This window comes from Ursus arctos, unplaced genomic scaffold (genome assembly GCF_023065955.2).
Source record: "Ursus arctos isolate Adak ecotype North America unplaced genomic scaffold, UrsArc2.0 scaffold_34, whole genome shotgun sequence".
Taxonomy (NCBI): domain Eukaryota; kingdom Metazoa; phylum Chordata; class Mammalia; order Carnivora; family Ursidae; genus Ursus; species Ursus arctos.
Genome location: NW_026623030.1, coordinates 12207873 through 12220473, shown reverse-complemented (window position 1 = coordinate 12220473; position 12601 = coordinate 12207873).

The window sequence follows — 12601 nt, the reverse complement described above, 5'->3', positions numbered from 1 at the left end:
CACACTGACAACTTGCCTGTTCCTGTTCCAGCCTCTGCCTGGAGTGCTCACTAATGTCTCCCTGCTTCCTACTCCTCCACCTTCAACTCCATGAATCTCAACATGAACTCATTAACTTCTCCCTCAAACCTGCACTAGGTTCTTTATTCAATCACTTGCTGGGGGCGCCACCCCCACCCCCATGCCCTCCTCTGCTTCCCCCCACATCCAGTTATCTAGCCTGAGGATTCACCCTGAAGTCTCTTCCTCCTCTGTTTCATCACCATCAATGCTCCTTAGGGGACATCTTTCTGATCCCCCCTCCCCCACCACGTTTTGAACTTTCAGGAAACCAAGCCGTTTCGTGCCTCTGTACCTTTGCACAAGCCCTTCCCTCTGCCAGGGTATATACCCTTGTCCTCCTTAAATGGCTGTGAAATTCATTTTCATCTTGCAAAATTCTGTTCAGACATCTGGAAAGCTCTGTTTATCTTCTATTTATACTCTTGCTACTGAAAGTAGCAAATGACCACACTCTTGGCATCATCTGAGAACCGGTAGAAATGCCGAAGCTCAGGCTCTATCCCCGGCCTACCGAATCAGGCCTGCCTTTTTCTTTTTTTTTTTAAAGATTTTATTTATTTATTTGACAGAGACAGCCAGCGAGAGAGGGAACACAAGCAGAAGGAGTGGGAGAGGAAGAAGCAGGCTCCTAGCGGAGGAGCCTGATGTGGGACTCGATCCTATAACGCCGGGATCACGCCCTGAGCTGAAGGCAGACGCTTAACAACTGAGCCACCCAAGCGCCCCCAGGTCTGCCTTTTAAATGATCCCTAGGTCATGAGAGTGCATGTTAAGGTTTGAGAAGTGTTCTAAACCACTTCTGATACTGCATTTTCATTTTTGACACGAGTTGCACTGTTTTGTAACAATTCCCGTCAGCTCTCCCCTCAAGACTGTGAGCTCCCTGAGGTCAGGGTCGGGGTCCATGTACTATTCAGCGGCCAGGCCAGGCTGTGGCAACTGAAATGGGGCCCAGGTATTTGTTTAACCTTCAGGGATTTTCAAATCTGGGTACAAGCCCAGTGGCAAGGGGAAAAATTATAGAAGTGAGGTTTTTCTCAAGCATTTATTTTACTTTATCCTCACAAAGATGGTGTTAAACAATGCATATGCCCCTTATTTCCCTCTTAGGATGAATTCATAAAAGAATCAATGGAAAAATGAACAAGAGTTTCTGTATGAGAATGTTTATAATTATAAAAAATTAGAAGGCTTAAATGTCCGACTAAATGTAAACATTAAAAATAGTGTTATATGGGGCGCCTGGCTGGCTCAGTCAGTACAGCATGAGACTGTCGATCTTGGGGTCATGAGTTTGAGCCCCACACTGGGTGCAGTGATTATTTCCAATAAAAACTTTAAAAATAGTGTTATATGAAAATATATTAATACAGAAAGATAATACACATTATATAAAGACATAAATATAATTTTTGAAAATGATAAATTATGACTAAATTTAACAACTCCTAACTATATAGAACTCTCTGTGGTAAATATGAAAAGTGAGTCTGTACCCTAGCGCCTGCTAACGAAAGGTTTACATCAGTTATCAGATGTTCATTTCTGGTCCGCACATAAAGAGTGAAGTAATGTCCTATGTGGTGTGAAGTGCTGGCTTCTAAAGTCAGCTTATAATGTAAAATTTTATTATTGTCAAAATTACCCTTAAAATATTTCACATTTCATACAGTTCAATATACATGGTCTTAATAATATACTATATCTCCTTCAGTAAGTCCACTGAGTCTTCCTAAGTCAGGAAATAGATAACTTTTTTTTTTCACTTGAGTATCAGTTTGCATTTAGGGGTCCAGTTGAAATATACATACACATAAATACGCACACGTACACATGTATCTCTCTCTCTATGTCTCTCTTTTAAATCTCCAAGCCCTTTGAGTTATATTTGGGTAATTTAAATTGAACTCTTTTTACCCCGTGTCTCGAGCACACTACAATGCTGCCTACATGAATTGTGTCTTTCTACAATGTCAGCCTTATTCCATCATAAAGCAAGGTTAACATCATTGTTAACCAGCATTCCAAACTCAGTGACATTTCACTAGGCATGTGGCTTCATACACATCACACAAAGCAAAGCACAGTACAAAGTAACACAACAAACAAGATACAATAAGGGGTAAGAAGTTAACGAACCAAGCGCAAAGTCAGTCCATGAGCATGCAGTTGAAATGAGGACTTGGTCTTGTCCGGGTCCATTCTCCGGGCTTACTGCTTATTTATTATGTTCAAACAGTGGAGGATCTCTGTTATGTTCAGAGATCAATCGAGCCTAAGCTTTGAAGGAAGTTACCTTTCAAATGCAGTCAGACATGGAAGGGTCAGCATCTGGAGTGTCTGACGGTTTGCTGCAAAAGTCCCCCCTTCTTAAGGGAGTTTAATCAGTCCCGGGTCTTTGCAGGCCACTTTTGATTCTACTGATTATCAGCTCTTGGTTCTTCTAGGCCCCCTTCGGCTTTGCTGGTTACCAGTTCTGAATGCTGCTGGTTTCAGTGATGTCTGGTCCTACCTGCAACGCCCTTGGCGGCTCGTCCTGCTTAACATGAGTCACTACTTGACACAAGCGGCTCCATCTTGCTCTCTACACCCCACAAAAATGAGAATGTATTTTTGTGCAAGTTGCTTTCCTTAGTATTTTCCCAAGTCCCTTCATGTAAAACTACCTTAGCATTTTCAGTAGCTCTATCATCACTTATGCGGGCACTATAATTTAACCACTCTCTTCCCTCGTTGATGGACCTTTCCACGATTTGCCGTTTTTTGTTATTATGAACGATGTTGTGTGAAAATTAATAAAGGGAAACCACATTTAGAATGAAGTTAGGAGGCTGGCAGGTGGCGCTCTCAAGTCCTAGCATTCCTCAATTGCGGACCCTACAGGAAGAGAGACACACCTTGCATGTGGATATTTCCTTACAATCCCAGCAGGAGGAAGAAAGGCTTTCCTTCTCCCCTGGCAACAGCTTAGCCAATGAGAGGCTGTCACAACTCAGCCAATGAAAAGCCACTATACTTGGAGCTCCCAGTTTACTCCAATGGATTTTTGTTTTTAACAGCCCCTCCCATCTCCCCCTTTCCTCAATAACACAGTATTCCTCTCCTTTGTTCTGTGGACTTGTTTGTATGGTTTTGCCTAAGCTCGCATGTCCCAGCTGCAGTTCTCTGTCTTCCGTGAATAAACCAATTTTTGCTGGTAAAATAAATGGTTTTCTTTTTAAGGGGTTGAAGTTGTTATGAACATTCATTAACATATATATTTGGCTTTCTTTTATAAAAGCACATCTTATGGTTTAAAAATAATACATATTTGTGGTTACATTTTTATTTATTTTTATTTTACTATATTCTTTTTAAAACGGTTTATTTTTAGGGTGGAATGAATGGGTTTTGTTTTGTTTTTTTTTTTTGTAAAGTAGGCTCTATGCCCAACATGGGGCTCGAACTCACAACCCCGAGATCAAGCGTTGCATGCCCCACCTACTGATCCAGCTAGGCAACCCTGTAGTTAAACTTTTAAAGAAAATTACAGAAAATATAACACATAAGGATGAAAATAAAAATCATCCTTAATTCCAACACCATGGTATTTTGAGTCTCCGTTTTCAAAATAAAATGTTTAATTGATCTTACCAAAATTTAATAGAAGAAAAAGAACTGACGTGAAACCAGTCTCCCTCACCCTCCAAAATCCTTCTATATTTAAAAAGAGTTGTGAAATAGTAAGAGTGGGAACCTTGTGTTTTTGATTAAATTTTGTTTTTCTTAATAGGAATAACTTTAAATTTCCATGTAGTAAAACTTTGTCACCTGCCAAATGAAAATCAGAAGACAACTGTCATAGTTCAGTAGACAATAAACACACACATACACGCTTTAAAAAATTTATTGAACGGGACAAAGATTAAAACCTGAACCCACTAGAAGAAAGTAATTGAGAAAGGCTGATCCAAGAAAAGATCCAGTAAAAGTGACAGATTTCTTGTAGGGGAAAAAACAATAGACATACTGTGAAAACACTTGTTCCTGCTATCTATTTTTATTTACTTTTATTTTTATTTTTATTATTATTATTTTTAAAGATTTTATTTATTTATTTGACAGAGATAGAGACAGCCAGCGAGAGAGGGAACACAAGCAGGGGGAGTGGGAGAGGAAGAAGCAGGCTCCTAGCAGAGGAGCCCGATGTGGGACTCGATCCCTGAACGCTGGGATCACGCCCTGAGCTGAAGGCAGACGCTTAACTGCTGTGCCACCCAGGCGCCCCTCCTGCTATCTATTTTTAAACCAACAAAGTTAGTTGTGGATTCAGAATATTAATCTCACTCCTCTCTCATTTTTTTTTTTGTCCTATAAGAGGTGGGCAGTTTCATACTTGTTTAAAAAATACACAACACCTTGCTAAGCCTTGAACACGTACATTCAAGCACCTCTACTCAATGACCTGAGGCCCAGGGGAATCTTGTTTTGATATCTTGGACTTGCTTGAAAGCAGGTTCCTTCTGTCAGGGTCATAGAACTTAATAGTGACCACTTGCAAACACGGTTTGACAATCTGCTTTTTGAGCCACCTAGAGACCATAAATCAGAATCTTGCCTTATTTGAGACACTCTTCCCCCCGCTCTTTATTTATGTTGATATTTGCTCAGAGAGACCTATGGAACTTGCATTTGAGTGACATGACTCTCCTTTGCCAGGAAGGCAATGAAGTCAGCTTTGTTTTAGATGATTTGGTGATTTTAGTTTCTTACTGTTAAATAGCAATCAGTTGTCCAAAATCTCGTGCATTTTAGCTTGACCATGATTTTCCAACATAGCTTGTATCTCCCCCAGATTTTCTAACTGCCCTCTCCCTTTCTGGCAGTCAGAGAGTCTTTTTTTTTATTTTTAAGATTTTATTTATTTATTTGAGAGAGAGTGAGAGAGAGCACAGGTGGGGAGAGGAGCAGAGGGAGAAGCAGACTCTCTGCTGAGCAGAGAGCCTGATGTGGGGCTTGATCCCAGGACCCTGAGATCACAACCTGAGCTGAAGGCAGATGCCCACCCAACTGAGCCACCCAGGTGCCCCAGTCAGAGAGTCTTTTATCTTCACTTCACTTTTAATGATTTTCAGATTTTTACTTAGTCAATTTGCACAATGACATCTATTTTATCCGTGAGTTTTTGTTCCAGAAACATCTAATATCCAATTCTTGTTTTGACGGATTGTATTGTAGGTCTGCTGAATAGCTATTAGGTTGGAATTTTTTCAAACTTTTTCCTGCTTTAGTTCCGCTATTTCTTTTTTTCCCCTCCCACTAGTCTTTTCCCCGGACTCCTTTATTAGTTTGTTGGAGTACATCCTCAAGTAGTTTTTTTTCAGAGAAGGTGTACAAGAGAGAGTTTTGGAGTCCCAGCCTGTCTTCAGATATCTTCTTTTGTCCTCATATTTGCTTAAGAGTATGACTGGACATGGACTTTTCATTCAAACTAATTTTCTCTATACAGTTTCATGTAACAGAATTTTCGTTGTTTTAACATTTGGCATCAGAATTCATTTAAGGGAGGGGACTGTTGAAAGGATGGAAAAATATATACTGATAAGTTCTTGTGGGTAGAGGAGAAGGGCAGGAATGTTTGGGAGAAACCAGCGGGAAAAGGAAATCAGCTATACTGCTCATTAGGAGACAAGGCCGGGGACTTGAACTGGTTCCAAGAAAGCAGGGGCTCGGAGAGGGTGTCTAATGCCCAGGATGTAGTAAAATATCTGGCTGTTATGGTGCTTTTGGAGAATTATGTCCACAAATTTTTTAATACTTCTCTCTTCAAGAGATTGAGCTTTGTTCCCTTTCCCTTAAGTGAGGACTAGATTTGGTGATTTGCCTCTAATGAATAGAAAACAAATAGAAGTAATGATGTGTGACTTTGGCATTGTGGCTTCTGTCTTACTGCCATTCAGAGGATCTCCTCGTTCTTGGAATTCTTGCTCCGGAGGAAGCCAGCTACCAAGTAGAAGTGGTGACTATCCTGAGACTGCCATGCTGAGGGGAAGCACAAGCTAGGCATGTGGAAAGGGAGCATTAAGTAAGATGCCCAAACTTCCTCCAGCTATCCGACTGTTCTCAGCTCAGGTATCATGCATAGACATGAGCGAGGCATCTTGGTCGTTCCTGTCCTAGAAGATACATCATGGAGAACAACTGAGGCCCCAGATATATGGCCCTAGATGAGCTGTCCCAGCCATCTGTAGCCATCTCAGGCACTCCAGTTGGTGTCCAGGATATCTAAGCCCAGAAATGAGTCATCCATACTGCGTTCTGCCCAATTCTGACCCTTAAGAATCTTGAGTATATGAAATGGTTGTTATTTTACACTACAAAGTTTTGGTATGTTATTTAATAATAAACAAATGGAAGAATCACAATTTATAAATGTTAAACTCGGGCATTCTTTTTTTAAAAAGATTTATTTATTTATTTTAGAGAGAGAGTAAGCAGGGAGTGGAGGGGCAGAGGAAGAGGGAGAGAGAATCTCATGCAGACTCCCTGCTGAGTGGGGATTCCCAATGAAGGGCTTGATCCTATGACCCAGAGATCATGACCTGAGCCAAAATCAAGAGTAGGATGCTCAACAGACTGAGACACCCAGGCGCCCCTAACTCAGGCATTCTTGAAAAAATCTTCACTAAACATTCTTTTGATTGCAAAAGTAACACCTGTTTGTTGTATCACATTCAAATACAGAAGTATTGTTTAGTGTTGGGACCTTGTGGTACTTACCTCCATGACTTCAGTACCTAGCTCAGGGCCTGGAATTCCAGAAGCTTGATAAAGTTTACTGGATGAATGATTCTTGCCTTCCTTTCCCCATCTCCTTCCTTACCACCTTCCCTCTCACATTTAAAAGAAGGTTAAACCCTAAAAGTTCTAGAAAAGGTGCACCAGGAGTCATTTTAGCTGCTCTGGGGGTCAGGGGATAATCAGGCCTCATAGATGGTAGGCTGGCCAGGTCTCAGGCAGAAGGTTGCTGTCTTCCCCTATTCCAAGCCCATTTGACCACCCCTCTTGATTAGAGGTTAGGTTGTAGCTTACACAACTTAACTCTGCCAATAAATCCAAGGGTAAGAGCTTTGGGGATATAGCAGCTCAACTACAATGTTATGAGGCGTTTTAAGGGGCAGAAATTTCTGGGAGACAGCAAGCTATCTAGCCTTGGGCATGTCATCTATTCTCTGGCCTCATTTTCCTCTTTCTGGGTCCCCTTTGCCAAGGCCCACCCTGGGAAAAACCTGAGGTCATTAAAAGAGGGGTCTGGCAACATCCCCAAATCCCAGGAACAAGTTCACCCCTCTGATGCTTCAAATTCTTTAGAAATCGTGGGCTGACACCGTGGAAAGGACAAGTTACAAAACAGTCCGTACAGAGTGTTCTCTGTTTGTAACTTTATCCAGTCTCTGCATAGAACCTAAGTTGGGGGAGGCGGTTTGCCAATATGTTATCTGTGGTTATCTGAGTGGGTAGGAAGAAATTATTCCTGGTAATTTTTATTTTCTTTTTGGTGTGCCTCCAAATGTTCTACAATGATTATCTGTTACCTTTCATAATAAAAAAATTTAAAAAAAATTTAAATAGGCAGTTTGGCATGTGCTTTTTATCATGCTCAGTAGGTACACAAGTTGCTTTTAGGTAGCAGTGAAAAAGACAATCATACGTGCAGCCTTGTTAGTGGAGATTGTGGGGTTTTCTAATGTATTAGCTTTCCATTGCTGTGTAACAAATGATTTAGGGGCTGAGAGCAGCACATGTTTATTATCGCACATTTTCTGTGGGTTGGGAGTCCAGGCACAGCTTGGCTGACTTCTCTTCTCAAGGACTCACAAAGCTCCAATCAAGGTGTTGGCCAGACTGCACTCTCATCAGGTGGCACAAATGGGGAAGAACCTGTTTCCAAGGTCACTCAGATTGGCAGAATTCAGTGTCTCATGGCTGTAAGATGGAGGGCCCCAGCTTCTTCCTTTCATTGGAAACCACCCTTCTCTCCTAGAGGCTGCCCGCAGTTTCTTGCCATGTGGGCTTTCCCAGGATGGCCACTTACTTCAACAAGTCGGCAAGAGCCTCTAGAGCAACTTCGCTAGCACGATGGAGTCTTTCTGAATGCAATGTAATCACAGAGGGACATCCCATCCCCTTTACCAGATGCTGTTGGTTAGAAGCAAATCACAAGTCTCACCTCAGGGGGAGTCGAACTCCAGCAGAATGGATTACTCAAAGGTGTTGTTATGAACTGAATGTTTGTGTCCCCACAGAATTCATGTCAAAGCCTTAACTCCCAGCATATCTATATTTGGAGATGGGGCCTCTACAGAAGAAATTAAGGTCATATGAGGTCATAAGGGTAAGGCCCTCATCTGATAAGGAGTAGCGTCATTGTAAGAGGAGGCACCAAAGAGCTCACTCTCTCCTCTCTCACACACACTGAGGAAAGGCCATGTGAGGATGGGGTGAGAAGTAGCCATCTGCAAGCCGGGAAGAGAGCCCTCACTGGAAACCAAATTGGCAGGTCACCCTGATCTCAGACTTTCAGCCTCTAGAACTGTGAGAGAATAAGTTTTTGTTGAATGAGCCATCCAATGTGTGGTATTCTCTTATGGCACCCTGAGCTAAGACCTTAGAGTTTGTCTGCCACACTTAATATTGTGAGGTCGGCTGGAATTTCAAGTAGAAATTCTGAAAGCTTCTAGGTAACACACAAGATGTTAAAAACTGCAGATTGTCCCCACAGTTTTTCATTCTGTAGGTCAGTGTGTGGCCTGGAAAGTTTCAGTGAGCTCTCCCACGGTGATTCTCATGAGGGAGTAGGTGGCCCAAAGTTGAAGGTTAGAGTCCAACAGCTTCAAATTCCCAGTCCTGCCACTTCCTAGCTATAGGACCTTAGATCAGTGACTCCTTCCAGCCAAAGTTTCTTAATCTGATGCAATGTGGCAAATTCCGAAAATTAAAAAAACACCCTCTGGTGTCAGCAGTTCCTTCCCCTAGCCAAGCCCCAGCAAAAGGAGGCTGGAATTTCTTCCTTATACCCCCATCCCCATGCTGTTAGTGTCTGGTGTTTTCAAGGCCATGGAAAATTTGAAATCAGAAGGATTTGGAGAATGTTCAGAATGGAGGTGACCTGGGTCTTGCTTGTCTGTACATTGCTCCTTCAGGGGGAAGCTGAAATATACCACTGGCAGTGAAGAAGGTCAAGGTCCAGGTATAGGTCTGGGGTACTGAGGAAGGGGTCAGAGTCCCTGGACATCAGAAGGAAAAGTAGTCCTTGGCCATAATGTCCATGAGCAGGCGGAGAATCCTCCATGTGGGGCCTGTTTTCTGAAATGACAGAGTCCATGGCTGGGGGTGGGGATGTGTGTGGGCAACTTGACTTCAGGGCAGTATTAAATGTCCTACAGAGTGATAAAGACATGGGAAACTTCTTGCACTAGGGCTGTGGACTAAAACTCACACCAGAAAGGTGTCAGATGAGATGATGCATGTAAATTGCAGAGTACAGTGCCTGGCACATACATAACATTTTTTTTTTTTAATCAAAGTTATTGTTCTATTATGTCAAAATCTCCTGGTTTGAGTGCCTATAATGCCTCTGTTGTTCATCCACCATCATGGATCCCACTGTTTTCCAGGCTGATAGAGATCTGTTATTTAGAGGATGGGGTTTTGGTTAGAAATCTGGGTAGAAGACCACCTACAAGCTGAAGGAGTCTGGTTTTCCTCTGTAATGACTGAAATATTACTGGAATATAATGACCGAGTATTAACAGAGTTAACAGGCTTAGCTCCATTCCTAGCACGAAGAAATGATAATTATTACTACATATTGTAATATTGATACCAAATGCTGTCCAGAACTGGCAGTCTGGGTGGCATGGATATGTCTCAGACTGTTAACCGAAGGGTGTTTGAAGGAAATATACCACCAGAACCAGATTCTTTGGTGTGGGGCCTGCATGCACACTTAGGACCCCATACTTAGAAGAGCCCTGTGCTCAGGAGGGCCTCACATTTGGTTTAATGATCTGCTGCCACCATCTTGAAATTCTTAATGATTTTTGAACAAGGGCCCTTGCCTTTTCATTTTGCACTGGGCCCCACAAATTATGCAATTGATCCTGTAACACCACATCTTAAGTGAAGTTCATAGTAACAACCTGCACATAAAGTTTTCAAATTTCTTATAGCTTTTTTCTTTTTCTTTTTTTTAAAAGATTTTATTTATTTATTCGACAGAGATGGAGACAGCCAGTGAGAGAGGGAACACAAGCAGGGGGAGTGGGAGAGGAAGAAGCAGGCTCATAGTGGAGGAGCCTGATGTGGGGCTCAATCCCATAACGCCAGGATCACGCCCTGAGCTGAAGGCAGACGCTTAACTGCTGTGCCACCCAGGCGCCCCCTATAGCTTTTTTTCTTGTAGGAGTCTTTATATATCTTGAGCACCTTCCTCCATGTGAAATTTCACAAGGCAAGAGGTAAAAGGTGGACACCTAAGTATTAGAAAAAGGGGGAGGAGCCAGAGCTGTGGAGAATATGTGATCTCCTCCACATTAACTTGGTTGTACCCACAGATGTGTAAAAGGAAGTAGCTGGTTTCTTGTAAGGTCCATGTGTGGGGAACATGGAAGCTTGACTCAAATTTTCTAAGTGGAAGAAAGACCAAGGAATGAGGGAAGCAAGGGAGGGGGAACAAGTAGGTTCTCCTCCTTCTTAGGCTGTTAGGCCCAAGGACAAGCACAGAAAGTAAAGCCAAAAGTATCTACTTATCAAACAATAGGTCCACGTAGGCAAGGCCAGGCTCTGGAGGGCAGAATACGATTAGAGCAGCACTCTTTGCCTTAAAAGAGGGAACCAGGAGAGGTATCCAGGCAAAGAGCCACAAACACAGCCTGAGCCCTCGTTCCCTTTTTGGGTGCCCAAGGAATGAGGAAACGCAATCCATTTGGCGAAGTGCTAAGAACAACTTGGTATCAACTTGCTTCTCAGCCAGGGTCAAGGATGCCTGCTATTATAGACTTGAGGTTTTTGAAATTTTTCCACATTTACTTTTGATTACTGCAAGTTTTCCTGTTATTAGACATAAGGAAACATCTCATAGTGGTTGGGGGTCTTGCTTTAGGCCAGAAAGTGGTAGGAAGGAGTCATGTAACTACTTAGATCCTCTGTAGGGACCACAAGGAGGCCTGATTGTCTCCTGCCACAGGCTGCCTTTCACGGAGACCCCAGCTGGGCCCTGCCTCTGGGGCTGCTTCCTGGGCTGTCTCAGCTCAGTGGTGGTGGTGGGAGATGTGTGTGTAGCCTTGGACTCTGATTTCATGCTTGCTTTGTCATATACTCTTCAAAATTCGTGGTGTAACTTAAATGATCACATTGAACAATGAATAGTGTAAGATACACACAAAAATATACTGCAGCATAGTTGTGCTGGTCACAAGATAACCAAAGGATTTATTTTAAGATATTAACTCATAGTGTACTACAGGCAACATGTTCTGAAGATGGGACAGAAGTTGAACACCATCTTGAGGACAGTCGTTGTTGTCTTTTGACCAGGTCAGAGAATCTTTGTGGTAAGAGTGGAATGGGCTTGATGATTCTCCTGTCGCCCCCTCCTCTCCTCCCATCAACTCCACAGTCTTTGAAGCCCTGATCTGTGTATGTCTCCTGAGTCCTGGACCACCTAAAACAGCACCTGAACTTGAATATTTTCTCTGGGAAAACTATTTTCTCCCCAAATCCAGAGAGTTCTAGGCATCTTTGGAACTTGAGAAATCAAGAATTCCTGTCCAAAGCAGCCAGGCACTGAATCAGGCAAATGCGGCTGGGATGTTTCTGTTCTGTTGCTGTTACCTCAGAAGAATGACAACGATGGGCCTGGGGCTCCCCAAGGGCCCTCAGTGCTTGCCACTCGATGAAATATGGCTTTGGCCCATTTCCCTGACCTAATGACTAGGTCTGATTTCAGTTACTTTCCCTAAGACTCAAAGTCCCAGCTGTTCAGGATGGTGACCTGGGATAAAGCCATAGGTCTACTGGGATATTCAGAATTACACCTAACAGAAAGATATCATTTATTCTTGTTGGTGTGAAGGACCAGGATTCCTAACTCTGTGACTTAAACTGGTATTCTTTTTAAAAACAAGCCACAGTTGGGAGTGCTGAGTCTCAGTGTGGTGCAGTGGAGTGGTGAGCCGCTCATCTGTCTGGAGCATGCCCAGCTTGGCCACCTGCTCCAACAGATGACGAAGGACATGTTTCTATCAATGAGAATTGGACCTCCTTAATCCAGGCTTCCTGTCACATTTCCTAATAGGCCAGTTGACACAGGTGGCATCCAAGGATCTCAGCCCACGAGAGAAATGGAACGTGACATGTTTTGCTGCTGCCAGCGCTCCCAAGGGTGATGGGGCGAATAAGGATTTGATTTTCCTTATAAAAGAGATTGGATATGATGGCATGTATGCCATTGACACCGGCAAGTTGAGGTTAAAAAGATGGCAAGGGAATGGCTGGC